At 36.0% G+C, this 18,141-nt stretch overlaps 1 long non-coding RNA gene across 1 annotated transcript in view; it reads right to left on the minus strand.

Moving 5' to 3' along the window:
* Positions 1-18,141, minus strand: part of LOC113479371 — a 55,008-nt gene that overhangs the window by 20,213 nt on the left and 16,654 nt on the right. Inside the window, exons 4-5 of the long non-coding RNA XR_003398238.1 lie at positions 12,608-12,924; positions 11,216-11,533 (exon numbers count right to left, since the gene is read on the minus strand). This is a non-coding gene — a long non-coding RNA (uncharacterized LOC113479371). The remainder of the gene's footprint in view (positions 1-11,215; positions 11,534-12,607; positions 12,925-18,141) is intronic.

The raw sequence follows: 18,141 nt of genomic DNA on the forward strand, positions 1-18,141 counted from the left end.
AATTCTTCTGGTAGAGACCCTGCACGTGGAAATAAAAATAGAAGGTTGAACACGTTTCAAGGCCTCTGGGTATAGTAGGCTATTTCACTTCAACACATACATTCCCTACAATGTTTCAATCTACTCTGCAGCTGCTCAGACCAACACTGAATTGCTGTGGCAGAGAAAGTGCAGATTTCTGTTGTGTTTTTCTCTTGCTTCGAATATTTGCTGCTACATAGAACCAGGTCCAGAAGCCGTTATTAATTATTTATTCTGTTAAAGGTACATTTATTTCTGAAAGACTTTTACATGAGGTTTGGTGGTAGTTGGAATTTATGGATGTGTTCTAGCACCATTATTTAATAATAGATCCTCTTATATGATGTCTGTCCTGGATTAATCCTACCTGGCTGCAGGTACCTGCATTAAGAACTTTGTTGTTTTGGATTTCTTCTGTAATCACTTAATGCTTGGGTTACCCTGTTGCATTGCTTATCTTTCTCTAAGGGCTTACAGGGAGTCTAGGATGACAAGGCTCCTAATTTAGTCCCTGAAGACAGGAGACTAAAAAGCTAGTTGAGTCCCTGTGAAGGCTTAGCTTGAAACAAGGGGAAGGAAGACAGATCTCTAATTGTAGAAAAGGTGTCTTTCACTCTTGTTTAATCTAGAAATGGTTTGGCTTAGGTGAAAGCATTCTTCTAAAAGAATTGTTCACATGAAAACTTATTACGAAATTCAAAATAATTTAAATTTGTTTTAGAAAGTCTATATCATTAGGAAGTAGGCAAGTGTCCAAAAAATGTAGTCTTATCTTTCTCAGGATTTTGGTGTAATACAAATGCAAAATTTAATGAGTTAAATTGCTATGTTTTTACAAAATCATGCCAAAGCTTAATTTATGTTTTCAAATGATATGGATATATATTTGCTTTTAATTTTTAGGTTTCCAAGAAAAGTAGTCAGGAGCAAAGGTTTTCATTTTTTACAGCTTTCCCCAAATATCCTGGACTGCCTTTTCATCTGTAGTTTTAAAATTTATAATTCAGTTCTCACACTTGAAATAAGACACTGCTGAAATTATGTAATTAGGGTATAAAATAGTAAATTTCTCGAGTGGTTCATCACCCAGCCTTCAGTCTTCTAAAACATTAAAATTTTTCAGCATCTTTCCAAACATTCAGTAATTCAGCTGTTTTACTTGTGCTGAAATTAAGTATGCACATATCTGTTTTCAGGAATTAGATTGCTCACTCACACCTTTAAAATCCAAGCCTTTGTAGTAAAATCCAAGCCTGTGTTGGGGGAACAAGTGTCCAGCTGCCCCAGAGGAGCTCTCGGTAGCACAGCGGCTCTGGTTCAGCAAAGGACTTTGCTAGTTTTTTTTTTAAACTTCGATTACCTTGTTCTTGTTGTGGCCTTAGTTTGTGATTCTCTTCTCAGTAATGGTGCCTGATAAGTCCTTCTAAATATAGTTGAACAAGCTAAAAGACCACATATCATCAGTGAACAGAGAAACATCAAATCATCTTTGCTTCCTCTAAGCAAATCTGGACGTTAAATCAGCTAGACCCCCAGCTGCTTTACATTTCTAACTTAAGAAATAGAAATGTGATACATGCTGAGAAGCTCTGGCTGCATGAAGCTGTTAAAATAATGAGCAATTTATTTTGAGGGATAATAAGGGTTTAGGTCTGACTGTCTAGAATAAAGAAAAACAAAAGTAATACAATTAAAGTATATTAAATTACATTGATGTGAAATCATTGTGAATGAGGTCAGAAAAAAGAGTTCTGAATATATTTTCTGATTCAACTGTATTTATAAACAAAATTGAAATTTTCAGGTCATATAAGAAGTTTTTCTAATCATATATATTAGGAAGACAAAATTATTCTATATATTTTCTACTGTTTGCGTGCCTCAGCTTTATTGCATATATCTGAGGCTTGGTCCTTTAACCACTGTTCACCTTGAAATGGTCACCTTATGCAAATCGCCCCATTAAAACTTGTAGGCTCACTGAGGTACACAATGTTTGAAGGGCTCAGCCCTCAACTGATATGAGTTGATTTTAAAAAAGGTCCATGTTGGATTAAAATACACAGTTATAGCTTTATGGTTTAAAACAAAGTTGCTTCTTTTCCTAGTTACAATCAATTTATGAAAAAATTGAAGTCTAAATGCTACTACTTTTCAATGCTTTTAAATACTGTTATAGAAATCTTGTAGATCAAAACACCCACAAGGTATGTTTTTATGTCTTTGTCTGTTGGGGTTATGGAAAATTTCTAGAGAGTACTTTGTCTTTGGATAGCAATGAATGAAAATGCTGGATCAAAGTATTCTACTTTCATCTAGAAGAAGGCTAAAAGTAAAAAAAATCTATAACGTAAAACCCCAAATATTCTTTTTAGGTTTCACCAGGTCACAATGGTGGTAACTTTTACTTCACTGTGTAAAGTACTGTTGTGTCACCTCAGATATAATGGGAAAGTATATGGCATGGTGTCACCTGAGACCATTTTGGTCAGGACAGTCTCTCTCTATCTTAGGGAAAAAAAAAAAAAAAGGAAAAAAAAAAAAAAAAAAAAAGCTATAGGAAGACACTGGGGAGAAAAAAAAATCAGTGATATTTTTAATTTGGAAATATTTAGAAGATATTTTAAATTATGTTATGGTTAAATTAAGCCAATATGTGCCACAGTTGTGTAGGTTCCACCCTTCATTAAAGACAGTTATACATTTTTAGGGAAAAAGCTTGATTAAATCAGAGAAGATTCTACTCTAATCACCAGAATATGTTGTCCAGTAGCAAGACACCATGTGTCCCTTTACCAGTATTCTTGTAAGAAGCTAAAATTTGAATTTTATTCTTTTTTTCTCATGATTTTGAAATATTATTTACTCTTACATATAGTTCTAAGTTGAGAATTTCAGTAGAAGACTGTTGCTCTGACAGTTTTGTTCTCACTTTCTCACCCTTCCTGAATTTCTTTAAGCTGACAATTTTTGGAAAGGGTAGGAATCAGTATATGGAAAGCAACAAAAATGTCACAGTATCTGCATTTACATAATTATCGTGCAGATTTCATATAATCATTTTGCTTGAATGCTTTTGAACATATATTGTAAAGAGGCCAAACGTAGACCCACAGAATGCATCTCACGAGTTAAGGTAGTTCTTAATATACACAGAATGACAAAATTTAGCCCCAAATAGCCAGTTTGGAATGGCATTAATTTTTTATTTTTTTTTTTTCCTTACAAGAAATAATTTAATTTGTATAATCATCATCAAGATATCAGTTCTTGCCCTTCACCCCTTTGTGTTATGCTGCTGGTGTAAGCAAACTTAACATTCACATATGACACTGAGATTCCTGAAATTATCGTGCTATATATACATCTCAGTTAAATTTATATATCTCAGTTGTAATTTAAAATTTTGGCATTGGTTTCAGCTAGTAAAAATCTGTATCTTTTTCATTCTGCATGACACTTTAAGTCACATTACGTAAAGTCCTATATGTCAGGTAATATAAAACCAGAACTTGGTGTTGCCTAGGCAGCTGTTTTCAAGCTAATCATAAATGAAATAGCTTGGCACAACCAACCCCTTCTGTTGTTGTGGGCCATTCTTACCAAATCAAACTAAACTTGAAAATCATCTGTTCGCAGGATGACAAAGAACTGGAAGTTTTTCAGGTTAATTTGACATTGTTCTGGCTTCCGTTCAGCATTCTGGTTTCTGGTGAAGAAAAGATAAAAGCCCACTGGGAGAGGGAATGAGTTGTGGGGTGTTTTCTTCTTATCTATTTATACTAATACCAAAGAAATCTCTTTTAGAATACAAGCTAATCCTGAAGTCTTGAGGAGAAAGTGACAAAAAGTCATTCTTTGCTACACAGATGGTTCATGACAAACACAGCAGGAGCAACAGCAAAGCCTTAATTTGTTCAGTTCAAGAGATCTGCTAGTCTGCTGACAGTGTCACTAGAAATATTTACAGCTGAACAGGTAGAAGCTTCATGTTCAACTGTTTTTAGAAAATAGTTTCTCTAAGTTTTGTATCATTGTAGCCCTAATTCATAAACATCTTTAAATTTTAAATATGCTACTAAATTAATTTTTCATAAGATTGTGCTCTTTCATGAATGAGAATTATTTTATGCAGTGAAATCAAATGCAATCTGAGTTCCACACAGATACATGGACAGACTAATAGATAAATGCAAGATGATTACTGTTCATAGATTTGTTCTTAACATAACTCAGTTATCAATAGAATTTAAATGTTATAGATCCTTTTTATGTATTATATCATCTAATATTCGACATCCATTATGTATGTCTGCAATGCCTTGTAGCACAACCATTACCAAAGTATCAGCTTATTAAAAAATTAATGAAATGTGCATTTCTGATCTTCAGATTTTGGGGACTGCATTTAATCATTACTTAGTCATGAAATATATTGATTTTTGGTGCGATAGGTATATGTGTGGAATAAATAAGGTACTGGGACCCAATCTATGTTCCACAAAGAGAAGATTGATGTCTGTGACAACAAAGAGAAGCACTGTTAATGGCCACCATATGCAACTGTGGGCTTCCACACCAGTAAAAGTCTGATTTTTCCAGCTTACATTTTCAAAACCATTGAAAAAAAACCCAACCAGAGTCATTCAGTGTGTAATCTGAAGAAAAGGCATAGTTGAAAGCCCAGGCATTTTAAAGTTAGAATTATAGTGCACTGTACTAATTATTTTCTTACTTTCCAGGAGACCTCACCTTTATTTAAGAACTTGTATTTAACATATGACTGTGTATTTATGAATTTATATATGTGTAATAAATGGTACCATATTACTGCTGTGAGTACAGGGTATGAAGCTCATTTGATCAAATAGGTATGTAAAAGTGAGTCTTTCTTCCTTGACAAAATGCTTCTAGGCAGAGTTAATGAATCCATGTAGCTACTGAAGAAAAATAAAAAGCACAAGACTCCATGTGTCCTCCCCTACCCTCAGCATTTACTACTAGCTAACTCCAGAGCATCGCTCTTAATCCATCCTCTGAATCTGGATTCTGTCTGAAGGACCAGAAAGCTGAAGTTCAGACCATTATAATTTCTGAAACACTCAGGTTTCATTCCTGAACTCATTCTTGAACCACATCTGGACAGATTGATGCAAATTAAAACTAGAATTTAACTACCTTTTAAATTTTAATTTTTTACTTGATAAAATGTTATTTGTCCAAAACATAAATTTAACATTGTTGTATTTAAAGGAGACAGCAAACTAACAATACACTACACTCAAAAAACACAATAAAGAAACAATCTAGTAAATTATTCTGATTTATTAATCTATAAATACAGATTTGAGATGCTTTCTTTATACTCTTCCAGGGGAACTCAGCTTTCATTTAATCTATCAAATGATGGAAAATCTTGTCTTCCCAGGAAATGTTTGTTACCGTAGTTAAGATTTTTGTTGCTACACTTTCACCTTCGCAATGTACCTGCAAACAGACTGTCTGCCAAAGTCACTGTTTTAACAGAACAAGTGTAATGGCTACTAATACCAAACCTACACAAGGCATTATGCTGTAAATCAGTGGTTTGATTGATGGGTGCAGTCTCTACCTTTGACTGAGGGAGAATCAAGGCTTAGATCTACCGTGGTTTTGCTGGTCTCCAAGGTAGAGTATAATCTTAACCTAAAGTGTGAAATTACGTGTGTTACTAGTGAATACATGCTTAACAACAACAATGAACTCATGTATTTAAGAGAGGCAGAAATGTTCCTTTAGCAACATATACATAAAAGTTTTGTAAATGCAGAAAAAGGTAAATAAGAAAGGAGATAATTCAATAATGAGGGGATATGAAAGAAAATTCTAGTCTTGTTTCTAATGCTTGTAATTTAACTTAAGAATTGATATATTTAACTGATTACATATATATATACACACACACATTATCTATATCTATCTATCTATCTATCTATCTATCTATCTATCTATCTATCTATCTATCTATAAATATATCTATATCTATATCTAAGGGTGCTAGTCCTCTTACAGGGATATTGATAACAAAATTGCAAAAGCCAACTCAGACTGGCAACAGTGATTATTGTCAAACCTTTTTGGGTGAGGGGAAGTAATTTTAGATTTAGATTCAAGCAGAAAAATGGTTTGACTAAAAAGCTGTGGTTTATTAAAAGAAAATGGATGCATTATATGAAAACTGTGAAATCAGAGAATAAATATTTCAATTTTTTACATTATTTTGATCTAATTCTAATTAGTTTAATATTCCCAGAGAATGTTACTATTCAGGTTTTCTAGAAGGAGGAGAGATATTACTGAAATAAAGGAGCTTCTTTTTGGAAATTCACAAAAACTATAAATTCATGCACACACACACAAAAGCAAGAAAGCCATTTATCTTTATAGAGACAAGAAATAATACTCCTGGCTATTACATTTTATGTCTTCTATTTAGGTTCAAATAATGGAAAAGTATTAAAAATAAAATCTGACCACTGAATTATCAGGAGTGTTTGATTGAAAAGGAAAAAAAAACCAAAAACAAAACAAACAAAAAAACCATCTCTTTCTAGGCAATCTGTGGTTTTGCTGCTTTTACTTTTCTATTATGATTTTTAATAAGGTTGTAGGGTTACTGACTGAAGTATATCCAGAGTATATGTATCACATTGGGACTTTAGTAAATTACTTCATATTGTCTCACAGGAACTGATCTGAAAAAATCCCCATCAAAATTGGTTTGGACTGTAAGACCAGCCCATGAGCTCCAAACTTGGCTACAAGACAAAGCTTACTGATGAATGGATTCATACTGAATTGCAGGGAGAAGGCTAGCAGTTATTTTTGTGCAGGCTGTTCTTACTCATGACAGGGCTGGATGTGGTTCATTGTTTCTTAATTTTTTTTTAAGATAACAATGACCAAATGAGCATAATAAATCCTGGTCCTTTTGAAAATTGTCTGAATCATAAAGGCACCTTCACAGTTAGGCTCAATTTGGCAGTTTTAACAGAGTATAGGAAAGAAAATGAAATTGTTTCCTCAGCTCAGAGTCAATCCCTTCATGTCAGGGTTACAGGTGAGGTATGCTGACTGGACAGTGATGGGTTCTTCAGTTTTATTACTGTTGATCCTGTTCACAGCAGCTTGACTCAGAGACATCAAACTGGCTTGCAGTAGTTTTGTACCATGGACTTTTCTTTATAGTTGTTTCTTTCAGTTTCATGAGGTCACATTGGGAGCAGGAGGATTCAAATACCTGAATTTATGTACCTGTAAGTGTCTACACTCCCTTGGTAAGAGATGGAGATCTAAGCAAGACAGTGACGAGAACAGCTCATTTCACCCTGAAGTAAATGCTAGTTTTTTTCCACTAGTGATGTACTGAGTAGGTCTTCATTGTAACTGGAGTTGAGACACTGCACACACTGTCATCTGTGTTTATATGTCATTCTCTGCGAACTGACTTCCAGCCTCTTTTTCTTAGATGCTGTTGTGAAACAACAACAAAAAAAAATGCTTGGCAGAAATATTTTAGTCTGACAAACGTGCACTATTCCTAGATTGGGAGGTGGCTGTACTTTCCTGGAGCATAGCCTGGAGAGCCATATTCACAGCCTATGTGACTACCGTACAGGTCTTAATATTGATAGCATTACGGACAATACTTCAGAGCTTTGGGACTCCCTGCTCAGAAGCTAAGAGCCTCTCATCTCTATCCTTAGCTTGTCTGTCATAGAAGCTGAGATACTATGTATCCAAATGCATCACTCCAACACTTGTGATTTAGAAATAACCATAGAGTCATCTGTGATTCACTAATGGCTACAGACATCCTATTCCCAAAACCAGGGCCAAGAGGGCTACGATTTGGAGAAAAATTGAAAGTTCTGATGTATGGTCAGAATATTCCTATGTGACAAATGTGATTTACAGAATTAGATTACTTTTTTTTTTTTTTTTTTTTTTTTTTTTTTTCCCCAGCAAGAATGGCAAAATCATATGCAGCAGAGCTCTTTTGCATAAATAACACTGACCAGCCACAAAACTAAGCACAGATTGCTTATGAGTGTAGGTGAACTATGAAATTACCACATATTGAACCAAGTGCAAAATAAACACCTATTTTATTGCTCTCCTTGTCTTCAATTTACTCCAAGATAAGAATTCTTGAAAAATATTTGTCAAAAGTTTTGAAACTAATCCATGTTTTTCTGGCAATAAATGACAAACTTTGTCATTTAAAATTAGAAGAAATCTGATTAGGAAGTATATTTCTTCACTGAATCCTGGAGAAACTAGTACAAGATACCATCTCAGGCTTCCAGTTCCCCACTAGTATGTAGTAAGCATCAAGTTTGAACAAGACAATTCCGTGCCAGCCTCAGGCACAGAACAGAGATTACATTAGTGGTGTTAAACTGTGACCTACTTGCAAGATCCTGGCCATGGTAAGAACTTGCTCTAAGGATTGCTGTCTGTGCTGTTTTTAACACAGTGAATTACAAAATAGTTCTGACTTGCCTTTGCGATGCAGGGGAAATAGATGGGTTTATTCGCTCTGGCTGAACACAAATACTGCTGATGGATACCTGCTGTTCCTCTTCCAAGGTATTCTGGGTGACACCTTAAATGGGATTGTATTATTTCAGCATTAGTAGTTGATCTAAGGGCAAACACTTCCTCTTCTTACTGTCCCATGTAACTAATATGCTTATACAATTACAATCATACTAGTGCAGCGCCATAGTACTTCATGATGGTTGGGAATTTGCATACTATTCCTGTTTCTCTCCAGAATCTCTGAGATACCTACCAGATTTTGAAGAGATAATGACAGTGCTAAAAGAGATAATCTAGGGAAAAAAAAAAATAAATAAAAAAAGCAAATAGCATGAGAAGCCACATTTGCTTGATTCCAATTAGGACAAGTGAAACAGAATTGCACAGCTATCAATGCTAAGATATAGCATATCATGCTAAACTGTCACCTTAAAATAAGCCTCTAAAGTAGTCACACTACAATAAATCATTGAGCTATAGACTTGTATCAGAGAAATGTCTCAAGTCCTTATCATACGAAATCATTAAAGTTCTGTTGTTTGGGTTTTTTTAAATTTGGAGTTGAGCAACTGTGGCATATATTATTAAACAGTTTTTAATCAGTTTTTCATAGGGTGGGTAGTAGTAACTACATTTTGTGAGTGGCCTTTTGTAACCACTGTGTCTTATCTGTGCTGATTTCTAGACCTTGAGTAGTCCAAAGTAGAAAAAGGATATCAAGGTAGTTAGAAAGGGGCCATTTTAGAAAAGGGTAGACCTTCCACATCCTGGAAACTTTAAAGTTAAAATCTGTCTTGGAAAGCTCAAAGATCACATTTGCTTTAACCCTAGAAAGATTAGGGGTTTGTATCATAATTTGGGATTTAACACTTCGATTCTACCTTAGATCTTCTTCACGTGCAGGTTTCAGTTTTGAGACATTTATGAATATTAGCAAGAGTGATTTTATTTTATTTTTTTTTTTTTTATTGCTGAGAGCTCTATTGAGATGTCTATGTATACTTACTAGAAAAAAAATCCTGTTCTGTGACTGTTTCCTCACTGAAAGATGCTTTTGAGGGCTGTCAGTTGGTCATTCCTTAATCCTCTCAGTGTGAGTTGTACTGATATTTCATAGTTGTCATTATTAAACCAGTTCAGCTTTCTCACAGTAGATTACAGACTGATCTCTGAACCATCTGCGCCTGGCGACTGTGTATCTGAATATATAAGGTGTTGGGTGCCTCTAGAAACAAGGCAGTGAATTGATGATGGTTCAGAAAGGAAGAGGAGTTTGAAAAAGAGCCTGGCTTCTAAACATCTGAAAAGAAATGGTTGCTTTGTGTGGTGCATCTTAGCCAGCCTGCAGTCCATGCTGTGCCAGCACTGCAGTTGAGTGGCAGCGTTGCAGGATCTTCAGCAAGCTTCCAGAATTGCCCAGAGTCCCTCTGGAACTTTCTCTTTTTCATGGAATAATGCTAACTGCACTTAACTAAGAACTGTTTGCTATAAACAACCAACAAGTTTTATTATATCAGTCTGATATCAGTTTTCATATTTAAATTCACAGCATTTAAGGGGAAAAAAACCCACAGCCAGCAGTACTTTCATACATAATTGTTGCTAATATGTGGAGAACAGAACACTTTGAATTTCAAGGGCTTCTTGTGCCTCAACTATTTGACTAAGAGCCTAGTTTTCATAAAAGAAAAAATTTACCTATTCACATTCTTCAACTCTCCTACTTTCTTGAGAAGTTAGTGCTTCAAAAGAAGGATTTTATGATGATAATAATAAAAAAGTCCTCCCACTTGATATTGTGTAAAAAATTATATCCTTTCTACTTCTAACTTGCTTTTAAAAACAGTTTTGTCTGAAATCTTCCATTAAAAAAAAAAAAAAAAAGTTTTTTAAAAGGCTGGTATTAATAAGATATTTGGTTATATAAAAGTTTGAATATGTGACATTTCACAAATTTTGACATATTCTTCTAAATCTAGACATATATACCTCAAAGACATTTGTTTTAAAGCAATAAATGTATTCAATTTTCCTCAGTAAGAAATGTACAAAAGACTCTTTAAAGTAATATAGGCTTCAAATTTAGAGTTACTTTTTATGGTATTTAATGTGAAAGAAGTGTTTAGATAAACAGCTAACATTTCCTGTCTTCTAGAACAAATGCTAAATAAGTGGTGTAACAGTGAATTACACTGATGATGTAAAAGCTAATTTGTGTATTTACACGTTATTTTTTTAAACAGAATGGAAGGTGATATGGCATATGGAATTGCAGAACTAGTCAAAGGTACTTATTTCTTCAATTTTGAGTATTTCACTGCTGGTTTTCTTTTTACAAGTCAGATTCTTTCTTTACTCGTTAAAGTTTATTTACTGTACTGACCATACCAGTTTAATGAGATTTCTATTTGTCATCTGTACTTTTTTAAATCTACAAGATTTGCAGGCTTCAAATCAAGCATCAGATTTGTGAAGACAGTGAGATTTATAGATGTATATTATTTCTGTAGTGTTCAGAATTATTCTTCTAAACCTAAAAGCTCTTATTCTGAATCACAGCACACTGACTAATGACAGTTGCATTGACCACAAAGTGAAATAGCATACTTACCTCAGCTAGGAAACCATGGCCTTCCCTTCATTCAGAATTGGACCAGATGTTGCCAGATAGGTGCCTCTGGGTGCCGTTGTTCATGAAATTTAAATTCTTATTCAGTGTCTCTCTTGACTTTTTTTTTTTTTTTTTTTTTTTTTTCCTTCCCTGAAACAGATTTGTAAGACTTTTCTTGCTCAGGAGAAATTTCCTTACAGTTCCTGATCTTTCCTTGTTTCACACAGTCTCAGCATGTTTCTGACTTCCTGCACGAATTCATGCATGGTCTGCTGGCAGCTTCATTCCATGAATCAATTTATGGAGACTGGATATTTCCTGAAAAACAAATTGATTGTGTTTTCGACTGCCTCTGATTTAGCCTCCTGAGCTAGAGTATTTGCTAAAATTCAAACTGCCTTTTTACTGTCAGCTCATATCTTATGTTTGTAACCCTGATGTGTGCTGGCCATGGGAACCACAATACAATTTGTTCCTCCCCTACCTCTGCCACAGAGCACACAGGCTCATGCCTGATCTTCACAGAATGTGAAAAAACCTCCGAAGGTTTCCTGTGTTCTTAATGATTTGCCCCAGTGTTGTTTCTCTACAGACTGCAAGCAACTTGCTTCTGCATTTTCATTATACAATTATTTTGAATGAACTGAACTTGAGTACAAATCTCTGGTCACCTGGACACTGGAAGCAGAAGGACACTTACTGCCATCTCCTCCAGCACTGATACTACAAGTTGGAGGAAAACTATTGATTTCATCTTTAAAGAACTCGAGACAGGGATTAGAAGGTCTTTTCTTTTCTTTTCTTTTCTTTTCTTTTCTTTTCTTTTCTTTTCTTTTCTTTTCTTTTCTTTTTTCTTTTCTTTTCTTTTCTTTTCTTTTCTTTTCTTTTCTTTTCTTTTCTTTTCTTTTCTTTTCTTTTCTTTTCTTTTCTTTTCTTTTCTTTTTTCTTCCTCCTTGTGAAGTTCATTATACTTTTCAGAAATCATTGTTCTTTCACTTTTTCAAAAGAAAGTCTACCTCTTTTAACTCATTAATTATCAATAATTTGAAACGTAAATGTGATGAGATGTGATTACATAAATTCAGTTAAATCTTCCATGTTGAGGTGGACCTCAGAATAAAACATTAAAGCACGGAAATCGAAAACTAGAGCAGAGAGTTACAAATGTAAGGAAGGTGATGACTGTAAGAAACTGGCTAATGTTTTGTTCACAGCTTGTTGCAGTGAAGTTATTAAAAAACTGCTACATTATGAAACAACTATCTGACTGTAACTTTTATTAGCTAGGCAACCATTTCCCCATAACCCCACTAGGCCAAGGACAATGGAGCATCATAAATCTTAACAGCTGTGTCTTAGGCAAAGCACAAGCAAGAGAGAAATATCTCTTACCTTTCTGTTCAGATACCTCCACTTAATAGCATATACGTCTCTGAATATTTGCTACGCAGAAGATACAGACATTTTCAGTTCTCTTTCAAAAAAATTATGACCTAAAAAGGCCAGAGGTTATAGAAGAGGATATTTGATGCTTGTCAATCTTCTATTAGCACTTGATTCAATCAGGTGAATGACATTTTAACCTGATTTCACTCTGACTCTCTTCTGTTCCACACTCCAGTGACAAGGCTTTTTTCTTCTCCAGAAGTAGGTGATCTGATGCAATCCAGTCTGCTGTGGTAGAGCAGGTCGTTATCAATCAAAGTGTGCTTAATGCAAGCAAAAATAAAAAGAAGGATTATTTACTTACTGGTGAAAGACCTTTTTACAATTTTAAAGGTAATAAACAGGAGTCTGAAATCCCTTTTGTACTTTTCCTTTCATGTAGATAATTTTTCATTACTGGAGGGTCTAGGAGATTTTATTTTAGTCCCGTCTGATTGTCAGTGCCACAAAAACAGTTTTTAATAGACATTGATTGCAGGGAAGAACCTGTCTGCTTAATCATGAGGCATGGATCAGCTCAGGATCTGTACATACCACATGATGTGAATAGGAAGTCATTTACTTGACAGCTCCTTTTCCAAGGGTAAATTGCCAATAGCTGTAGTGCTCTGTAAAGGCACTAGAGAGTTTGAGAGTTTGGGAGGCTCTTTCACATACACACTCACTCTTCATTTTGCTTTTCCTCCAGTGCCTTTGGTCAAAATTGGTTATTCTTCCTGATAGAAAACAGGAAAAACTGGCTGTAACTGTAGTTTGCATTAGGACTTTCAGCATACCTGGGCTGATATAATTTTTGGTCTACATTTACAAAATTGAATGTTCAATATGTTGTATATCTGTCAACTCATCTTAACTCTTCTTTCTTGTGAGATATGTGATGGTGGTTTTGTTAAGACCTTTGGATCTGAGGTATAGTGTAGGTGCATATCTTTGTGAAAGACAGAAATGGAGATAAAATGTTTAATAACTTACCACTGGTTTTGGGAACTGTATTTTGTGCCTGAATGAAAAACCTAATAAAGGAGGCGAAAAAAATTTGGCCAGATCTGACTTGTCTGTCCACTCTCTTTCTCAGTCTCCCCAAACACCCGAGGACCTGAGAGACCTTTAGCCATCCCAAATCACCCAGCAATAGGCTCAGCAGGAAAGGGATGATCTCCCAAAAGCAAAAGAGCCACATCACTGAATGCTAATTAACTTCACCTCTCCTGACCATAAAGCTGTAGTTGGGGTCCAGTTCTGCTAGTGATAATTGAAGGATCTCTGCCTGATTCTTTGCTCAGCATAAATATGATCTGAGGCCAATTATGAATTTTAGCCTTCATCTTTCAGTGCTTCTTTCTCCCAGAAGTAAAATCCCTCTTTTCTCAGCTGGTGGTCTGAAAATACTTCATGAGAGAGATCCTACCACATATGTTTTCTACAGCCCCGAACAGAATGGAGCTCTAATACAGGATGTAGCATGTATGCACTACCATGACTCGAATACTACTGATATTTACCCTGCTCATTCTTCACTAGGGATGTGTCACAACAACACAGGCAATAAAGATCTAACCTAACTGAGTAAGGCCCAAAATACCTTAGATATTTCTTTTTATCAGAGATGGAAGTATATTCTCAGTGCTTGTTTTCTTCCCAAGTAAAATTTATAAGGAAGCAGCATATCAACTACTAAACATTAATATATTCATTTTGAAAGGCAAATAGTTAAAGCTGTATTGTAAACAGAGGGGTACCAAATTGTAACACTCACACAATGCACTAAGTGGAATGTTATTGATGAGCCATATTCAGAAAAAAACCACTAAACTAAATTCATTCTCAATGTAACACTATTAAAGAAATCAGGGGAAACTGAATGCTTGCAAGCAGAATAAAAAATCTAAATCATGTTTGACACAAAAGACAATACAAGCTACTGGACAGTGTTTTCCAATAGTCTATAGAGAGGATAAAAAAATATGAGGGGAATAAGGCTACCTGCTCTGTCAGATGACTTGTGTTGCCATTTTATTAGGTCGTCACATATTGATGTGCAAAAATTGTTGATCATCGTAGCCTGGATAGCAAATACAAAAACCTAAACAAAACACTGTGTTTTAGCCCCTTGTCTAGTTCCTTAGCACAAGTTTCTGTGTGTGATAGTTGATGATTGTTGCTCATGAATTTCAGTGATAATTTCCATTCTTTATTCCAAAGAGAAAGAACAGCTGAGACCAAATTACTTTGTGCCAAATAAGTTTCCTGAATTTTTGTTTTTAAGAATATTTCATTATTATTGTTTTGCTATTACAAGCTACCCTGCCTTTTAGTCTCTTCTCATACAAGTGTGATTGCAGTAATGGAGTATATCTTTGCTTGAGAAATGTCATTTGTGGTTTCTTCTTCATCATGTCTGTTTCCTCTGGGAAAAGTATTGCCAGTCACTGCAATATCCACACAAATGTCCCTCCTTCACCATCTGAACCATTAGATGATATCAAATTCTTGGTAATAAGGTCATCTAATAATATTAGACTCCAACTTTCAGGAAAGCAACGCATCCAATCCTTCTTAACTTCCAAGACTATCATTGACTTGATATGCTCCGTATTCCGTGTTCTGCATATATGTCTTAGAATAATTACAATGTTGGAGATGCTCTTATCCTCCTCTAAATTGCCCACAAAAAATAAACACTGCCCACTGAGTTGCCTGTTCAGTGATATAACCCTGACTGGCCTTACTGCTTTAGCTGAAGAAAACAAATACCAAATATGTCACAGATGGACATGGACATTGCATGGTAATGGGTCTGTATTCTGTTGTGTGATCTGGACACAATAATTTTGGTTCTGCTGCTAAGAAAGTGGAAACAGTATCTGCTCCTTCAAAGAACATGAAAATCACCCTGGAAAAGACATCTGGAGACCCTCAGTTTGATCATATGATCACATGCCAAATATATTCTCAATATAAAGCCACTTTAGAGGAGCATAGACCTCAAAATGTGGACAAGGCTAGTGTGTTCTTGGCTAACAGAACTGACATTTCAGTTCAGTCTTAGAGGTTCCAGCTGGGATGTCATTCTGCGGCAGTATTACATGTAGCCCAGAGGGAATACTGGTACAGACATTCAGAACATATTAGACAATTTTCTTGGTGCAGTTTGAGTTTAGGACACTACTGTGAACACTTGCTACACAATAGAGGAAAAAAGAGACAGAATGAGTTCACTACTGTGTTGTGAACACTCCTACTGTATTGTATAAATCTCCCTAATCCTTAATCTTTCTTTTAAATCTCAAGATTTAAGAGTGTCAGACCTTATATTTCACTGACATGCACAACAACTTAACAGTCTCAGAGCTATTACTCTACATTCACCTAGTCTTCACTCATCAGATACACCCCAGTAGCACAGTTTATATTTTCCTTATACCCATAACATTTAGTAAGCAACCTCATTTTTATTGTAAACAAGAATTTCAAAGAAAGTGGTATTTTAAAGTTGCACTACAATGATTCATAGATTTATATCTGTAGCTTCTGAACCTTAAGTTATTTAAACCTTTTAATGACTTCAGATAGAAAAGAATCACTGCATACTGCATTACACTTGTCTCTGGATTAATTGAGATAATATAAGAGAAAACCTAAGCTATTTCTCTTTGAAATGACATGATTGTCAATAGTTAGTACTCCCTTTGTTTCCTAAGTGTCAGAAGCACCAAAGAAACTACTTAAAACATGAAGTTACTTGCTTTTATGAGTCCTAATTAGTCTCTATAAACACAGATATACTATATGATTGTCCTGGTTCAGGCCAGGATAGAGTTAACTTTTCTTGGTCTGAGAGGGAGCACAGCTAGAAGGCCAGGACAGGATCGGTCATTGGAGTGTTCCATGTCATGGGATGTCATGCTCAGTGTATAGGCGGATGCATGCTTGCTCACACTGTTTCAGTTTCGGTTGCTGGGTCAGTGAGACGGGATTTCTGGTTTGGGTGGTATCGCAGCTGGGGCGGGCTGCGTATCAGTTGCCGGTCAGTGAACCACTGATGCATTTTATCTGTTTGGACTTACTATTTTTACTGTTGTTTTCTTACTACTAATAATTATTTTTTTTTTATTCAACCTATGAATTTTTTTGTCCTTCCCCTATTTCACCAGGGAGGGGAGAAAAGTAAATGACTGGCCACATGGTGTTTGGCTACCAGCCAAGTTCAAACCATGACAGTCTTTTGGTGCTCAACCTGGGGCCTAAGGTTTGAGATAACAACAGAACAGGTAATAATGTTGATTGCTTAGCTCCTTAAGATTTTACCACCTCATTTGCAATATATGTTTCCCATGTTGTTGCTCACTGTCGTGAGAATTAGTTTAAGAATTTGGTTTTGCTGTACTATGTAATGTTGATCTATGACTTGATGGAGTCATCAGGCCTGAGGCTATCTACAACTGTGTTGGAGAAATTTGGGAATTTCGAATATCCTTGGAATGTTGACATTAACACGGTCCTCTTACTGCTAGGAGCTAGTGTGTTCCTGCATGTGGTTCAGGTTTTGTTCAGAGTTAAGCAACTATTTAAGAGTATCACTTGGAAATCTACCCCAAGGTTGGGGAATTATGAGTGTCTGAGGGTGTGGAGTAGCATGGGCAAGTACCTAGAACAGTGGGCACCTCCAGTATACTGGAATTTCAATCCTGCACAGGTGCAGAATCCTGGAGAACTATTAAAATATTTGGAAAAAGTGTGTTGTCACCCGGGTAATTCTAGAGAGGCACAGCTCACTGCAACATGCCAAGCCCTAGCCCATGCTTACTGAGTGCTGTTAAACACTGTTCAGCACCCTCAGGATGAAGAGAAGGGCTCTGGATCTGGTAACAAAGTAATAGAAACTGCAGCCACTACAACCCCGAGGAGAGGAGCTGCAGCTGAACCAGAGAACCGACCAATGACGGTGTCAGTTGATCCCATACATAAGAAGAAACACACAAGAAAATCCCCTTGCAGTGTACAGGGTGATGATGAACCAGGCACATCACAAGAATAGGAGGAGGCAGAGCCAGTGACACTCACCTGATCCTTATCCCTGAATGAGTTGCAAGACATGAGAAAAGATTTCAGCCACCATCCAGGTGAGCAACTTGTTATCTGGCTGCTCACATGCTGGGATAGCAGGGCCAGTAGCATGGAACTAGAGGGCAGGGAGGTGAGGCAGCTGGGATCCCTGTTTAGGGAAGGGGACGTCAAAAAAGCCATTGGAAAGAAGACACAAAGTCTCAGTCTCTGGAGGCGACTCCTGTCAAGTGTGAGGGAGAGTTATCCCTTCAAGGAAGATCTTATATATCATCCAAGTAAGTGGACCACTATGGAGAGAGGCATTCAATACTTGAGGGAGCTAGTCGAGCAGGAGATGGTTTACTATGATTCATAAAATGCACAGCTGCCCACAGATCCAGATGAAGTCCAATGCATCTGACCCATGTGGAGGA

Source organism: Athene cunicularia (genome assembly GCF_003259725.1).
Source record: "Athene cunicularia isolate RWA chromosome 4 unlocalized genomic scaffold, athCun1 chr4_part1, whole genome shotgun sequence".
Classification (NCBI taxonomy): Eukaryota; Metazoa; Chordata; class Aves; order Strigiformes; family Strigidae; genus Athene; species Athene cunicularia.